Source organism: Hemiscyllium ocellatum, assembly GCF_020745735.1.
Source record: "Hemiscyllium ocellatum isolate sHemOce1 chromosome 41 unlocalized genomic scaffold, sHemOce1.pat.X.cur. SUPER_41_unloc_19, whole genome shotgun sequence".
NCBI classification, from domain to species: Eukaryota; Metazoa; Chordata; class Chondrichthyes; order Orectolobiformes; family Hemiscylliidae; genus Hemiscyllium; species Hemiscyllium ocellatum.
Window position 1 is genome coordinate 208,893 of NW_026867548.1, and position 16,710 is coordinate 225,602.

Here is a 16,710-nt window from a genome sequence, read left to right on the forward strand (position 1 = left end):
ACTTTGGTACAGAATAATCAGCATCTTTCTTCATTTACAAAATTTGAAGCCGTAGTATCATCACATTTGCCATATCCTTCTTTCAAGTCTACAAGAGTCCAATACCAGAGGAAATAATCCTTTGGTGAGGCAGGACAGGAGATAAGAAGATAAGTAGCAACTTCTTTACCACATAGAGAGGTGAATCTGTGGGACTTATTACCACATAAGATTATGGAGGACAGTTAATTGAGAATACTTAAAACGAAAATAGAAACGCTCTTGGTTGCCACGGTGATCAAAGGTTGTGTGGAAAAGCAGTATACGGGGTTGAAAACAAAATCTTTCGTTCAGGATGAAATAGAAGAGCAGGCTCGAGGGGCCGATAGGCCTAATTTCTGCTGCTGTTTTGTGGTCTTTATATCTTACAGTACATGTTGGTTTACAGAGGTGGGGAAGTGGGGCTGGTCAGTGCGGGATGTTCTTTGATGGTTAGTGCGGCGATAATTTGCCGAATGGCTTTCTCTCACACTGTCGGGACTCTCTGGATTACAAATCTGTCCTGTCTCACCAAAGGCTTATTTCCTCTGGTATTGGACTCTCATAAACCCCATGATTTCCGTTGCTCCTTATTTTGCTGCTTCATGTCCTGACTGCCAGACACAGTAAGGTTGCCACCGGAGACCGCAGGAGACGCTGATAACACAACGATAAAATTAATAAATGTGACACAGAACTGAAAAGCATGAGGAACTCCATTGCTTTGAACTTTGCCATTTCAGGCACTTCCCTCCTGTTTTGTCTGACATCTATTGCACATTTTCCACTTGTGAGAATTTCAGGTGACAGCTATTCTGTCGGTTCAAATCGCAATGACCCAAAATTTATTCTGCATTAAAACGGATACATGCTGCCACATTTGCATTCATGCACGAATATGGCTATTTAAGCAATGACACAGACAAAGTTGATGGTGAGTTCAAAGATTCTTTCAAGTACTTCACCAAGAGTCTTACGACATGTCACATACAGTGAGACAGGCCGAAAACCTGAAGTGACTTCAACACTTCACTGAAGCCTCAAGCATTCTTATGAATCAGCAGCGCATACATTCTGGCACGTGTATAGGCAATGATCGATAAACGAACGCACAGAACCTCTTTATATATTTGTGCTAGGCACCTATGACAGAGATTGTTTCTCATGTTATCGCCTCTTCTGCCATGCGCAAAGGCTCACCATAAGAATAGTTCCGTTTGAAATGGATTTGATTGATGCGTGTGTAAAATCTGAAGGGGAGGATACCATAGTCTCTTTTAAAATCTTTACGATAACTTTGTTTTGCAATTTTACAAAAATGTATGCATGCACACCAAGGTTGCCTCTTATCCTAAACGTCAGTGAAAAAAATAAACAAATGGAGTTACAGTTAAAATTATGTTGTGACATCCTGGAAGCATTTGAACTCTGAAGCATATGAGAAAATATTCGTATTGCATTGATCAGCGCCGAAACCTGAAATTAGTCATGCCGTAAAATTTTTCACCATTAAGAAAATGAGTAAACTGTGAAGTTTTTTTTGATAACTAATCCATCATTTTAATGAACATGAGTAGCCTTATATCACAGTTTTGCTTTGGCAGAATTTGGACAGCAGAAGGAGTATTTTTTTCTCTCTCTTTATCATGACAGGAAATATCTACTTCTTTAAATACACTGAAAATTTTCCCTCCCCGTATGAAATTGTTGAAAGAGAAGTCCCTGGAGATCTTAAAAAAAAACACAGAACTGTTTTCATTGCACAATATTCTTTGTGAAGTAAAGCTGTGGTATTTGCACTTCAGACCCTGCAACAGACTGCAGCAGTTTATTTCTCCAACTTTGTTCCCACAGGTTTTGATTGAGGAGATGGTTGGAGGTTTGATCGGAGCAAAAATAAATCAGACGTTTTTACTTACTGGAGGTCAAGCAACACAGTCCCAGTAAATCATACAGAAGATCATCAGGGTATCGTCATGAGACCAAAAACATTTCGCTGTTATTAACGATCGTCCCTCCATCAAAGTGGGGATTATTTCTCCTCACTTCACGATGTGACACAAGCAGGAGTCTCATTTGGTATGGAAAAGGTAATTCCTCGTATAAAAGCGACGTTTGACCACCCCGACGGGAGATCCTCCACTTTCCATGTTTCCTTCTCATTTTCTCCGAGTTTATTCTGCTTTTTTAATCATTTTGTTTTCGCGCTGGGTGGCAACTTTTAAGGATCTGTGAACCTGGACGACGAGATCTTTTTGCTGACTACAACTGCTCACTGGTGTATTATTACCAGGATTATCTCGACTCCCCGTCTTGGTTAGGGGAAGCACATTTGCTAACCTCCAGTCTTCTGGCACTGTTCCTGCAGACAATGACGATTTAAATATCAATACCAAAGGCTCGGCAATCTCCTCACTGACTTCCCAAAGGATCCTAGGATAAATACCCTCCACCACAGGGGACTTATCTATTTTTGCACTGTGTAGGATTACTAATATCTCTTCCTTGTGAACCACAATCCCACCCAGCCTAGTAGCCTGTACCTCCGCATTCTTCTCAAAAACATTGTTGTTTTCTGCAGTGAACACTGTCGAAAAGTATTCATTTCGTGTTTCCCTTATCTCCTCTGATTCCACACACAATGTCCCACGACTATCCTTGATTGGCTCTAATCTTACTCTTGTCATTTTTTTATTCCGTAAATACCGATTGAAAGCCTTAAGTTTCACCTTCCCATGTCTCCTCCTGGCTCTTCTGAACTCTCTCTTTAGGTCTTTCCTTTTACCTTGTAACCCTCAAGCGCCCTAACTGAGCCTTCATATCGCATCCTAACATAAGACTTCTTCTTGCTCTTGACCAGAGATTCCACTTACTTCATAAACCACGGCTCCCGCGCTCAACAACTTCCTCCCTGCCTGACAGGTACGTACTTATCTAGGAAACTCAGAAGCTTTTCCTTGAATAACCTCCACATTTCTAATGTGCCCACCCCCTGCAGTTTCCTTACCTATCCTATGCTTCCTAAATCTTGCATAATCGCACCGTAGTTGCCTTTCCCCCAGCTATAATTGTTGCCCAGTGGTGTACACATACCTCTTTCTATTACTAAAGTAAACATAACAGAATTGTGATTGCTATCAACAAAGTGCTCACCTACTTCCAAGTCTAACACCTGGCCGGGCACGTTACTCAGTACGAAATCTAATGTGGCTACGTCCCTTGTTGGCCTGTCTACATAATGTGTCAGGAAGCCCTCGTGCACACATTGGACAAAAACTAACCCCTCGGTAGTACTTGTACTATAGTGTTCCCAGACAAAATTTTGAACGTTCAAATCCCTCAACACAACTACCCTGTCTCTCTCACTCCTATCGAGAATCATCTTTACTGTCCTTTCCTCTACATTTTCGGAACTATTCGAAGGCCCAGAGAAAACTCCCAACATGGTGCAACATTTGCAACATTTCTGCAACTGGTTCATGGTTGATTCCCTCCTTCCTTGGTGATGTTATTCCCATGCGTTTTAACATTAAAGGGGCAAGTTTGCTTTCTACATTTTTTGTTATCGTTCCTAATCCCAATTCAGAAGAAAAAATATTCACCCCTCAATAACGTCATCAGTTTTCTCAGTTTTAGAATTTATGTTCTTTCTCGACTCTTCCCCAGCGCAGAGTTGACTGTCACGAGGGGTCATTGTTTTAATATATTAGGAGAAAGATATAGATGGGACATCAAAGGTAGGCTCTTTACTCAGAGATCTGTGAGCGCATAGAATACTTTGCCAGTGGTGGTGCTGGAAGCAGTGCCATTAGGGACATTTAAGTGACTGCTTAAATTGCAGTGAATTGACGGGTGCACAGGTTATTTTATATTACATTAGGATTGATCCTTGGCACAACATAGTGGGCCAAAGTGCCAGGTCGGTGCTATACTTTTCTGTGTTCATATAGTCTACTACTTTATGTCTTCCACATCAGGCTGAGATTTGTAATCTTTTCTACCTTGCCCCACCCTCCTCTCTGACCTATCACCTCCATCCCCACCCCATTCACATAGTGTACTCTTTACTACCTTACCGCACCCTCCACTCTGACCTTTCACCTCCATACCCACCCGTTCACTTATTGTACTCTTTGCTACCTTCCCCCACCCACCCTCTGACCTACTCCCTCCATCCCCAAGCACATTAACCTATTCTACTCTTTGCTACCTTCTCACGAGTCCCACACCTCATCCCCACCCCAATTTATATCTTCACCCTGGAGACAGAAAGGTGGGAGAGGAGGGTGGAACAGATAGATGAGAGAGGCAAAAGACAGGTCGAGAAGGTGGTGCCGAGTTGGCGGCTTGCGACAGGGACAACGGGGATGAATGGGTGGGGGGGGGGAGGGGGAGCGAAAGGTGTGGGTGCAGGTGCTGCACTTCCTGCGGTGGTAGGTACAGGTGTCAGGAGTGAATAGGGGTGGGGCGTGGAACTGACCAGGGAGCCGCGGAGGGAATGGTCTCTGGAATGCTGATAGAGGTGGGGAGTGAAATATGTCTCTGGCAGTGGGGTCCGTTTATCAGTGACAGAAGTGGTGGAGGACGACACGCTCTATATGCAAGTTGGTGGGGTGAAAGGCGAGGACTGAGGGAGGGGAGAGGTGTTCTGCCTTGTTGCATTGGGAGGGGTGGGAGTAGAGGGCGGAGGTGCAGGACTTGGATGAGATGCATTGGAGAACATCGTCAACCACGTGGGAGGGGAAATTGCAATATTTGAAGATGGAGGCCATCTGGGATTTCCCACAATTCCTGGATTAATGCAATGAAGATTTTGGAATTTTCTTTTCCACTGAAGGTTTCAGCTGAGCTGTCAACTCAGAATAAAAATCTTTCTTTCCTTTCTTGGACATCCGGAGTGACTTTCCTGAAAATATACGTGTTTTGGAATTGATTGTGTTTATTTTCATGCCTGATAATAACATGAGAAAGAATTCGTGTCTCAGAAGTTTCTGTCTTTGGTGCAACATTCCCTGGCGGAGTGGACTCGTTGTGCCAAATCGCCTTACTTCCACTCGCATGTCTTATGGTCTTATGGGACACCAGCCACTTTTCCCAACACTGATTTACTCCTTTATCTCCAGCAATTTGCTTTGAAAGTTCCACTCTTTGACAGTGAGAATATACCAGTTCTCCTGACTCATTTACAGCTTTGGTATCATCTTTTGACCAACTTGTGGGGAAAGCTTTGAACGTTGAGACAGAAGTGGAGATGACAATCTGATTGATCACAATTTTCTCACGTGATGAGGCATCTCGAATGGTTGAATGGCTTTCCTGCTCCTCATTCATATCTCCAATATCTGACATCTTTCTGCCACCACAAGACCCATTGCCTTCCATCGACAGCCTTACTGGAGATTACATCCTCCAGCTCCAAGCTCAGCAAGCCTTCCGGGTTCATTTCCCCTCAGCCATTCCAAATGACGATTCCATCTTTACAAATCCCCAACTACATTCTGTGAGAAGCGCCCATGTCAATTAAATAAAACAAACGACGAACGTGACTGTCTCCATGCAAACGTAATGTGCTATTGTTGAAGATGAAATGCAGATGAACGTCGATTGTCTGAAGACACGGGTGAGGACACTTTTGTTCAGTTCATTGAATGCTTGATAACAGTTTAACAAAGCATTGCAACCATGCAATCTTACCGGATAGTCCAATATTCGGATTAAGAAATGCTGGATAATTGAGGTTCCCTTTTCAGACTAAACAACGTCTACCTTCCAAAACTTTCCTCATTCAGTGTTTCACTGGAAGCAAATGTGAGGGTGGCCAGTTCAGCAGAAAGAAACCCTCTGTCTTCCCACTTCGCCCACTGGCAGGATCAACAAAATTCAGTCCTGAACATGATGAGCAGCAGCACCAACAGCAGAACACACTCCTGCAGTCATTGGTAAGCTCACTGGTGTTCCTGCGGGCTGGGTACTCGAGTGTACCCCTTTCCGCAATGTAAGTACGTGAGTGGCCTCTCGTCGGTGTGAAACCGCTGGTGTCTCTGCAGGTTGGATAACTGAGTGTTACCCTTCCCTCACCGAGAGCAAGTAAACGACCTCTCTGTGGTGTGAAGTCGCTGGTGTCTCCCCAGATGGGATAATTGAGTGCATCCTTTCACGCACTGAAAGCAGGTGAACGGCCTCTTCCTGGTGTGAACTCGATGTTAAATTAAGTGAATTCCTTTCCGCCCTGCGAGCAGGTGAGTGGCTCTTACTGGTGTCAACACGCTGATGTCTCTGCAGGCTGGATAATTGAGTGAATCTCTTCCCACATTGAGAGCAGATGAATGGACTCTCCTCGATGTGAATCCGTTCATGGCGTACACATCCGAGAATTTCTTCCCACAGTGAAGTAGGGGAAAGATCTCTAGCCAGTGTGAAGCACTTGGTGAATAACCAAGCTCAATGACTAAGCGAATCCTTTCCCACACTGAGAACAGGTGAACAGCCTCTCGCCAGTATGCATGCGGTGGTGACTAACTAAGCCAGACGACTTATCAAAACCTTTCCCACACTCAGAACAACACTAAGGCCTTTCCTCAGTGTCAACTCACTTATGTCTCAGCACGTTAGCTGAACTGGAGAATTCCTTCCCACAAACAGAGCATGGAAGTACTCTCTTCCTTGAGCGCCAACGGTGTGGATATATCAGTGAGTATCTTCCCATGATCAGAGGTGCATGATCTCCGCACAGAGTGAAATTTCTGGCGTGTCAGTAGATTGGAGATAACACTGAATCCTTTCTCAGACACAAAACAGGTGACTGGCCTCAGCCCCGTGTATCTGCGCTCATGAATCGCAAGAGCAGATGGTTAATAGAATCCCTTCCCACAGTGCCCAGATTTCCAGGGATTATCCATGCAGAATCTGTTCGCATTCCTTCACCAGGCTTAACAATCGTTGGAAGACTCATCCAAACATAGAACATGTGAATCTTCTCTCTCGGCTGTGAATTGTACAATTTTCATCGAAGGATGTCCACCCCTCTCAACCATTCCAACCTCTCACCCTCTCAACGTACAGCCCTCCACTCCCTCCGCTCCAACCCCAACCCTAGTATCAAACCGGCAGACAAGGGCGGCGCAGTGGTTGTCTGGCACACCGATCTTTACATGGCCGAGGCTAAACGGCAGCTCGTGGACACCTCCTCCTACTGCCCCCTTGACCATGACCCCACCTCCCACCACCAAACCATAATCTCCTCGACCATCCATAACCTCATTACCCCAGGGGATCTCCCATCCACCGCCTCCAACCTCATAGTCCCACAACCCCGCACCGCCCGTTTCTACGTCCTGTCCAAAATCCACAAATCTGACTGCCTCAGCCAATCCATTGTCTCAGCCTGCTCTTGCCCCACCGAACACATCTCTGCATACCTCGACACGGTCCTGTCCCCCTTAATCCAAGAACTCCCAACATGTTTTTGCGACACCACACACGCTCTCCACCTCCTCCATGATTTTCGCTTCCCCGGCCCCAAGCGTCTTATCATCACCCTGGACATCCAGTCCCTATACGCCTCCATCCCCCATCAGGAAGGCCTCAAATCTCGCTGCTTTTTCCTTTCCCGTCGAAATAATCTCTACCCTTCCACTGACAACCTCCTTCGACTGACTGAACTGGCCCTCACTCTGAACAAATTCTCTTTCCAATACTCCCACTTCCTCCACACCAACTGAGTAGCCGTGGGAACCCGCATGGGCCCCAAGTAGGCCTGCCTCTTCGTTGTATATGTGGAACAGTCCATCTTCTGCAGCTACACTGTCACCACCACCCACCTTTTCCTCCGCTACATCGATGACTGCATTAGCGCTACCTAATTCTCCCATGAGGAAGTTGAACAGTACATCCACGTTAATAGCACCTTCCAATCAGACTTCAAATTTACCTGTACCATCTCGGACTCCTCCCTCCCCTTCCTAGATCTCTCCATTTCTCTCTCGGACGACCGACTCAACACAGACGTTTACTATAAACCGACCGAAGCCCACAGCTTGCTAGATTACACCTCCTCCCACTCTGCACCTGTTAAAACGCCATCCCATATTCCCAATTCCTTCGCCTCCGCCGCATCTTCTCCCAGGAGGACCAATTCCAGTACCGAACAACCCAAATGACCTCCTTCTTCAAAGACTGTACTTTCCCCTCAGACATGGTTGACGATGCTCTCCACCGCATCTCCTCCACTTCCCGCTCCTCCCCTCTTGAACCACGTCCCTCCAATCTCCACCAGGACAGAACCACTAGTCCTCCCCACCACCCTACCAACCTACAGATACATCGGATATTCCATCATCATTTCCGTCACCTCCAAACAGACGCCGCGCCCAATGATATATTTCCATCACCTCCCCTCTCAGCGTTCCTGAAAGACCACTCCCTCCATGACTCCCTCGTCAGGTTCACATCCCCCACCAACCCAACCTCCACTCCTGGAGCCTTCCCCTGCAACCACTAGAAATGCTAAACCTGCGCCCACAATTCCCCCCCACCCACTTCCCTCCAAGGCCCCAAGGGATCCTTCCATACTTGTAACAAATTCACGTGCACGTTCACACGCATCATTTACTGCATCCACTGCACCCGATGTGGCCTCCTCTACATTGGGGAGACAGGCCGACTAGTTGCAGAACGCTTCAGAGAACACCTCTGGAACACCTGCACCAACCAAGCCAACAGGCCCGTGGCTGAACACTTTAACTCCCGGCCCACTCCGCCAAGGACATGCAGGTCCTTGGCCTCCTTCATCGCCAGACCATATTAACACGACGCCTGGAGGAAGAACGCCTCATCCTCCGCCTAGGTACCCTCCAACTGCAAGGGATGAATGCAGATTTCTCCAGCTTCCTCATTTCCCCTCCCCCACCTTTTCTCAGTCCCAACCCTCGGACTCAGCACCGCCTTCTTGACCTGCCATCTTCCTCCCGAGCTCTCTGACCCTACCCCCTCTCCGGCCTATCACCCTCACCTTAACTTCCTTCCCCCATCACATTCCCAACGTCCCTCCGCTAAGTCCCTCCTCCATAACTTTTATCTTAACCCTCCTCAGTCCTGAAGAAGGGCCGATGCCAAAAACGTCGATTCTCATGTTGCTTTGATGCTGCCTGACCTGCTGCGCTTTTCATGCAACACATTTTTCAGCTCTTGTTAGCGAGGCACAACCTCACCAGTACAAATCCATGCCATCATGAATATGTCAATTTGCTCCTAAAGCTGCTCCCTGAAAATCTTTTCTAATCATTTCACTGACACTGGTGTGCGATTTACAGGTCTGTCATTTCCAGGATTATCCTGACTGCCCTTCTTAAATGATGGGACTAGATTGGTTATTCTCCAAATCTCTGGGACCTCATCTGTGACCAAAGCGTACACAAAAATATCTGTCAATGCTCTGATTTCTTCTCTTGCCTTCATCAATATTTTGGTATAGAATCCTTTGTAAGATGCATGACACCTTATCTTTTTAAATAGTAACTTGTTTTAGAAACTTGACGCTCCCTTCCCTGAGATCATGATCCACCAATTCCTTCTCATTGCTGAATATTGAGGCAAAGTATTCGTTTTGGATCTCACCAAATTCTTCTGGTTATACCCATGTATTCCCTCCATTGTCTTTGAGTTTTCCAACTCTTTCCCTGGCTACATTATTGCTTTTTGTACTTGTATAAAAAGCATTTGAATTCTCCATCACCCTATTTGCTAACGACGTTTCATGAACCCTTTTCGTCCTTCGAATTTATTGTTTACGTTCTTTCCCATTTTCCTTACATACTTCATTAGCTTCATCAGTTCCCATCCTCCTCGACCTTCCAAATGCTTCCTTTCTCTTCCTGACTAAAGTCTCAACATCCCTGGTCATCCGAGGTTCATATAAATTTCCACACATCTCCCTCATTCTCCCAGGATTGTGCCACTCATGAAATCTTGTCAACAGTTGTTAGAAATCATCGCAAATGTCCGAGGTAGATTTACCCTCAAATACCTGCTTGCAAAATTTTCCAGTCCTGCCTAATATTGTTGCAGTTTGCCTTCCCCCCAATGAAGAGGGCAGCTGTTATCGGTATCCGTGAATATCTTAGAGTCACAGAGTAATGACGATGTACAGCATGGAAACAGACACTTCAGTAGAACCCGTACATGCTGACAAAGTATCCAAACCCAATTTAGTCCCACCTGCCGGCACCCGGCCCATAACCCTCCAAACCATTCTTATTCATATACCAATCCAAATGCCTCTTAAATTTTGCAATTCTACCAGGCTCCACCGCTTCCTCGGGCAGCCCAATCCATACAAGTACCACCCTCTGCGTGAAACATTTGCCCCTTAGCTCCCTTTTATATTTTTCCTCTCGCACCCTAAACCTATGCCCTCTAATTCTGGGCTCCCCGAACCCAGGGAAAAGGCTTTGCCTATTTCACCAATTCATGCCCCTCACAACTTTGTCAATCTCTATTCGGTCACCCCTCAGTCTCCCACGCTCCAAGGAAAGCAGCCCCACCCTATTCAGCTTCTTCCTACAGATTCAAATCTTCCAACCTTTGCAAAATTGTTGTAAATCTTTTCTGAACACTTTCAAGTTTCGCTACATATTTCTGATAGGAAGGAGACCTGGATTGCGTGCAATATTCCAACAGTGGCCTAACCAATGTTCTGTACAGCTGCAACATGGCCTCCCAACTCCTGTACTCAATACTCTGACCAATAAAGGAATGCATACCAAACGCCTTCTTTCACTATCCTTACTATCTGCAACTACACTTTCAAGGAGCTGCGCTCCAAGGTCTCTTTTTTCAGCAACACTCCCTCGGACCATACCATTAACTGTAAAATTCTTCTAAGATTTACTTTCCCAAAATGCAGTACCTCGCATTTATCTAAATTAAACTCCATCAGCCACTTCTCAGACCATTGGCCCCTCTGGTCCAGATCCTGTTGTAATCTGAGGTAACCCTCTTCGCTGTCCACTACACCTCCAATTTTGCTGTCATCTGCAAACATACTAACTCTACCTAATATGCTCGCAACCAAATCATTTACGCAAATGACAAAAAAATAGAGGAAAAAGCACCGATCCTTGTGGTACTCCACTGGTCACAGGCCTCCAGTCTGAAAAACAACCCGACAGCAAAACACTCCGTCCTCTACCTTTGAACCAGTTCTGTAACCAAATGGCTAGTTCTCCCTGTATTCTGTGAGATCTGACCTTGCTAATCAGTCTTCCATGGTGAACCTTGTCGAACGCCTTACTCAAGTCCATCTATATTCGCAGCTGCTGCTCTGCCCTCATCAGTCGTCTTTGTTATTTCTTCAAAAAGACTCAATCAAGTTTGTGATACATGCTTTCCCATGCACAATGCTACGTTGACTATACCGAACCACTCCTGGCCTGTCCAAACGCTAAGAATACGTCGAGGATGTGATTCGAACCCACACGTGCAGAACACAATAGATTAGCAGTCCATCGCCTTAACCACTCGGCCACCTCACCCTATGCGACTGGCTTTGCTATTATGGTCACTTCTCCCAAAATTCTCCCACAGTGAAACGTCACTTCCGCGGTTCGATTTAGTTCCGAAACTCAGATCCCTTCCTTGGTTGAACAGTTTAACTGTTGTGTCAAGAATCCTTCCTGCACGGTTCTTACAAATTCTTCCCATCCAAGTTCCTAGCGTGTCGGGGAAGTTAACATCCCCCACCACAACAACACTGCTTTTACACCTATACAGGATCTGTCTACATGCTCTCTCCTCTTTCGCCTGCTGGTCGTTGGCAGGCTTGCAGGATCCACCCAGCATTACGATTTCCATTTCATATTCCTTAGTTTTAAGCAATTAATTTTGCACTGACCTTGCTTCTTTGAATCTGCTCTTGGAATTAATTTTTCACCGGGAACTAGATTCTTCTCCTCTACCCATTTTATAATGTCCGGCAGAGACATGCTATTTCTCCATCTAAAGCCGAGGATTTATTTTACCAATTTCACCCGGTGTGGAATGGTTCGAGTCCTATGCAGGGAAGCATACGCCTCAGGCTCCATTTCCAGCCAAGCACTGAATTTAACAATTTCACCCAATGTGGGACTTTTGAAAATGCAGATAGGGACATTTAGATCCAATCCCGATCTCAGGCTCGTGTTTGTTGATGCTTCATGGTGTCTGGAACTGAGAACCCCCACATGCATGGACGTCCACAGCAGGAAAGTACCAGGTTCCATCTTGGCCTAATACTGACGAGAATAACAATATCATTCCTCACCTGAGAGATCAAAAACCCAGTAAGCGTTGAAAATTGACATATTGGTCTTCTGTTTTGAAGCAAGCCAGGTGACTCAGACCAGTATGCCTCATCTGCCAGTTTTCCTGACTTTCCCTTCCGGGACAGACCAAGACCAACAATGTAGGAAAACATTAACCTAGGCATCATCTTGGGGAGTTGACTATGCAGAATGTTGTGAAACTAAGGACCACCACACTAACTGCTAGATACATGTGCACAGAGAGCAGGTGTGTCCCAGGCTACCTTCTCGGGCACTTCCCGAAACTGAGCTCACACACAATGATGTGGGATGAATTGAGACCCACAGCGATGGGACATTTAGGCCTAAGGTTCAGATCCTGTGCCTAGTATTTACAGTTGATCTAGGGTTAGCTGAACGACACAAATCAGGGATAGAGAGCACAGGCAGAATCTTGGGCCTAACAATGAGTGGGTCAACTTCACCCCTGTTGTCGGTTGGATGGAATAAACTTCCGCACCGCCCACATCATCACAAATCGAGCAGGCACAAGTTGTGGCTTGTGCCAAGTTAGCCACTGTCATTCGTGGTGGTGGATAAACTGAGCCGCGTCACATTCGCACCCTGACTATGGTGCAGGTCTAGCATGCACCTCAGACCTCGTGCTGTGTTAGGCATTTAGCCAATATCTCCACAACGCAGTGAAATGTCGGCTCAAGTTGCATCACAGGCCTCTAGCTGGGAGAGTCAATTAGCCAGTTTCACTACCAGTAGTGGATTTAATGCAGTGGAATACAGGAGTAGGCTGCCTCACAGTCCTAGGACTGAGTGAGCCTATCAGAGTGCAGGACCAATCTTGCCACTCAATCCTTGCCTTGATCTTGCCTCGATGAGGCCTCATGGGCCACTACTGCGCCACGGTTGAGTACAGCCTCACCAGCCCAAGACCCCCAGTTTCCATGATTACCATTCACGGCTCCTGAATGTTCTCCTCCAGGTACTCGCTCGCTCATTCCTGGTATTAACATGGAGGATTGGGAGTCCATCAGCCACCTGTCTCAGCACAGTGCCTCCTGCACCATATCGTGGCTGAGCAACAGTAGCTGAATGAGACCCAGCACCACCTCCACCAGCAGCGGCAGCTCACAATCATCGTTCTCAACAGGCTGGATGCCAGCTTCGACTGTGTCTTGGCCTCGTTGGGCTCCAGCAAGGTAGACGGTCATGGGCTGTCCCAAGGGCTCCTCTGGCCCATCCTCAGCATGTTGCACCAGTTGGCCATGCCAGTGCCTACATCACCACACACAAGTTTGGCAAAATTGTCGAGGATTTGAAGCCTGGGGTCTAGCACTTAGGGCCAGGAATTGGTTAATTTCAAACATTGTTCACAAGCATCACGTTGAGTTATGATGAAAAAAAAATCATCGAGGCCTTTCAGACAAACCTTCCCTTCCCACACCCAGCTCAGCAAAGGAGAGGGAATCACATCTGTTCCCTGCCTGCAACATTTCAACAAAAGCCACACAACAAAATACATAAAAAAGGGAGAAAATGAAAAGGATGGCCGTGGGGAGGGAATGAGTAGAAATAGGATAATGGAGGACGGGGTTTGGGAGAATAGGAGCGTGGGATTTAGGTACTGGATGTTGTGGTGGGGGAAGAGATGGGGTGCAGGGTGAGGGCATTGTAGTTGGATCAGGGATTGGAGTACACTGGGTGTAGCATTGTGGTAAGAACAGGACTTTGGATGCGCTGGGCAGGGCAGAGTGTTTTGGAGAGGGTGTTTGGGGAGCAGCGGGTGGTTCACTGTGTTTAGGGGTGGAGTTTGGGGTGAGCTGGGCGTGGCATAGTGTGTGGGTTGGAGTTTGGGGTGTGCTGAGTGGGGCACAGTGTTTGGAGGGAGTTTGGGTGTGCTGGGTGGGACACAATGTTTCTGAAATATTTCGGTTTTGCTGGAAAGTGCATTGTATTTGGGGTGTGCTGGACAGAGCACACTGCGATTGGCTTTGGGGTGTGTTGGCAGGGCACAGAATGTGGGAAATGATTTGGCGTTTGCTGGACGGGGTACAGTGTTTGGAATGCTGTTTGTAGTGCGCTGAGTTGTGCACAGTGTTTGGGATAGGGTTTGGGATATGCTGGGCGGGGCACAGCATTTGGGGGCGCAGTGTGTGGTGTGCTAGGCGGGGCACAGTTTTTCTTGGGTGTTTGCGGTGTGCTGAGCGGGCCACAGTATTTGAGGGTGGAGTTTGGGATGAGCTGGTTGTGGAACAGTGTTTGTGGGCGGGGTTTGCGGTCAGCTGGGCGGGGCACAGTGTTTGGGCGTTGCAATTTCTGGTTCTGGTGGTTGCAGCACATGTTTAGGGGTGGAAGTTGCGGTGTTCTGGGCGGGGAAGAGTGTTTGGGGTGGAGTTTGCGGTGTGCTGGGCTGGACACAGTGTTTGTGGTGGGGATTGGTGGTGGAGATTACGGTATGTTGGGCGGGGCACAGTGTTTAGGGGTGGAGTTGTAGGTGTATTGGCAACAGAGTTTGGGAGTGGAGTAATGGGTGTACTGTGGGAACTGTGTTTTGAGGTGGAGTTATGTGGTGTGCTGGGGAACAGTGTTTGGGGTTGTGGTTTGTGGTGTGCTGGGTGCGGCACAGTGTTGGGGTTGGAGTTATGGCGTTTGCGAGGCAGGGCACAGTGTTTGTGTGCGGAGTTTGGGGTGGATTTTGGTGTATGATGGATGGTGCACAGTGCTTGTGGGTGGAGTTTGGGGTGGAGTTTAGGGTATGCTGGTCAGGGCACAGTTTTTGTGGGTGGAGTTTGGGGTGTGCTGGGCGGAATACCGTGTTTGGGAACGGGGTTTAGGGTGTGCTATGTGGGTCACAGTGTTTGGGGTGGAGCTTGTGGTATGCTGGGCGGGGCACACTAGTGAGTGCGGAGTTTGGGGAGTTGGCTCTGTCCAATGGAAAACTGAAAACAGCAAAGTATTGGTAACCACAGCGAGTCAAGGACTGTATCCATGGAGAGGGTGGAAGCTCAAGTTTTGAGTTTAGATGTTGAGGTGTGGAGGGAGCAGCATTTCTGCAACATTGTTGGGGGGATGGTTGGACTGCTGGAGCTTAGAAAGGATGTTGATAATTCAGATTAAATGATCAGACTGTGAGAATGGTAGAAATCTGTGGGTCTATCTGCCAAACGGCAAGAGTAGACCGTCCCACTGGTGTGGGCACGATTGGAGAGAATGTGATAGAGAAGGTAAAAAGGAAAGCTGAAAGGCAATGAAGGAATGAGTTCACAATTTGACGATGCTGAGTTCAACATTAGTCCAGAATTCTGTGAAAATGCCGAGTTTGAAGTTGAGATGTTACTCCACTGTGACCCACTGGAGTATGGCAGTGTACCGAGGACAGACAAATAGATTTGTGAGTAGGATGCTGTGTTAAAATGACTGACCTACGAGAAGGTCAGGGTTATGTTCGTACACGGACTGGAGGTATTCTGCAAATGGAGGGGAATGTTAATGTTGCGCAGGGCTTGAACGAGGAAGTGGTGTTTGAGAAAGGGGCGGGTTTATGGGATGGCGGATTGCAGGAGCTCTGTGCGTCGCCTCTCAGCCTCACCAAGCTGGGCCATCTGCAGAGGAAGATTCCGTCCCCCTGGAGAAGACAGAGCTAGGCAACAGGAACAGAACGTCAGGTTGTGAACGAGGGATAGGGAGCAAGTCCCAGAGGGGCAGCGTATTCCCCAGCTCCACTACCCCACCCCATCCCTCATAACTGCCAGGGCAGAACGATAGGAATCAAGGAGGCTAGAAACAGAGGAATACAGAGATTAGATTTCCTCTAGTGTGGAAACAGTACCTTTGGTGCAAAAGTCCACACCAGTACCACCGAAGAGTAACCCACCCAGACCCATTTCTCTCTGACTAATGCACCGGGCAATTTAACACAGCCAATTCACCTGAACTGCACAACTTTGTGACAGTGGGAGAATGTACAAACTCCATATAGACTGTCACCCGAGGCTTGAATCAAACCTGGAACCCTGTTGCTGTAAGGCAGCATTGCTCAGCAATGAGCCGCCCCAAGCAATGATCAGCAACTGCAACTGCAATGACAGCATCCTTGCCAACACCAGCTCTACACTTGGTCGGTGCGGGAATTGAGCCCACGGCCTTGGTGTTATTAACACCACGCTCTAACCATCTGAGCTAACCGACCAGCGATATCGGGATGTCCTCATAGGTAGAGAGATGGAGAGGAGTGCAGGGACATGATTTTCTTACACAAATGAAGGGGAGTGGGGGCTGGAGGAGGATAGAGATAGTGGTATGGCTAAGGTTTAGGAGATGACAGAAACAAAGCGAGATAAGTTCTGGAGGAGTTTGCAGACACGGGACACAGATTGAGGTCAATTGTTAAGAAACTCAG

At 47.2% G+C, this 16,710-nt stretch overlaps 2 non-coding genes across 2 annotated transcripts; both read right to left on the bottom strand.

Annotated features, from left to right (window-relative positions):
• Positions 1-11,467: 11,467 nt before the first annotated feature.
• On the bottom strand, positions 11,468-11,549 carry trnas-gcu (transfer RNA serine (anticodon GCU)). The gene has a single exon. It is a non-coding gene; the product is annotated as a tRNA-Ser (tRNA).
• A 4,877-nt stretch (positions 11,550-16,426) lies between these two features.
• trnai-aau (transfer RNA isoleucine (anticodon AAU)) lies at positions 16,427-16,500 on the bottom strand. The gene has a single exon. It is a non-coding gene; the product is annotated as a tRNA-Ile (tRNA).
• Positions 16,501-16,710: the final 210 nt, after the last annotated feature.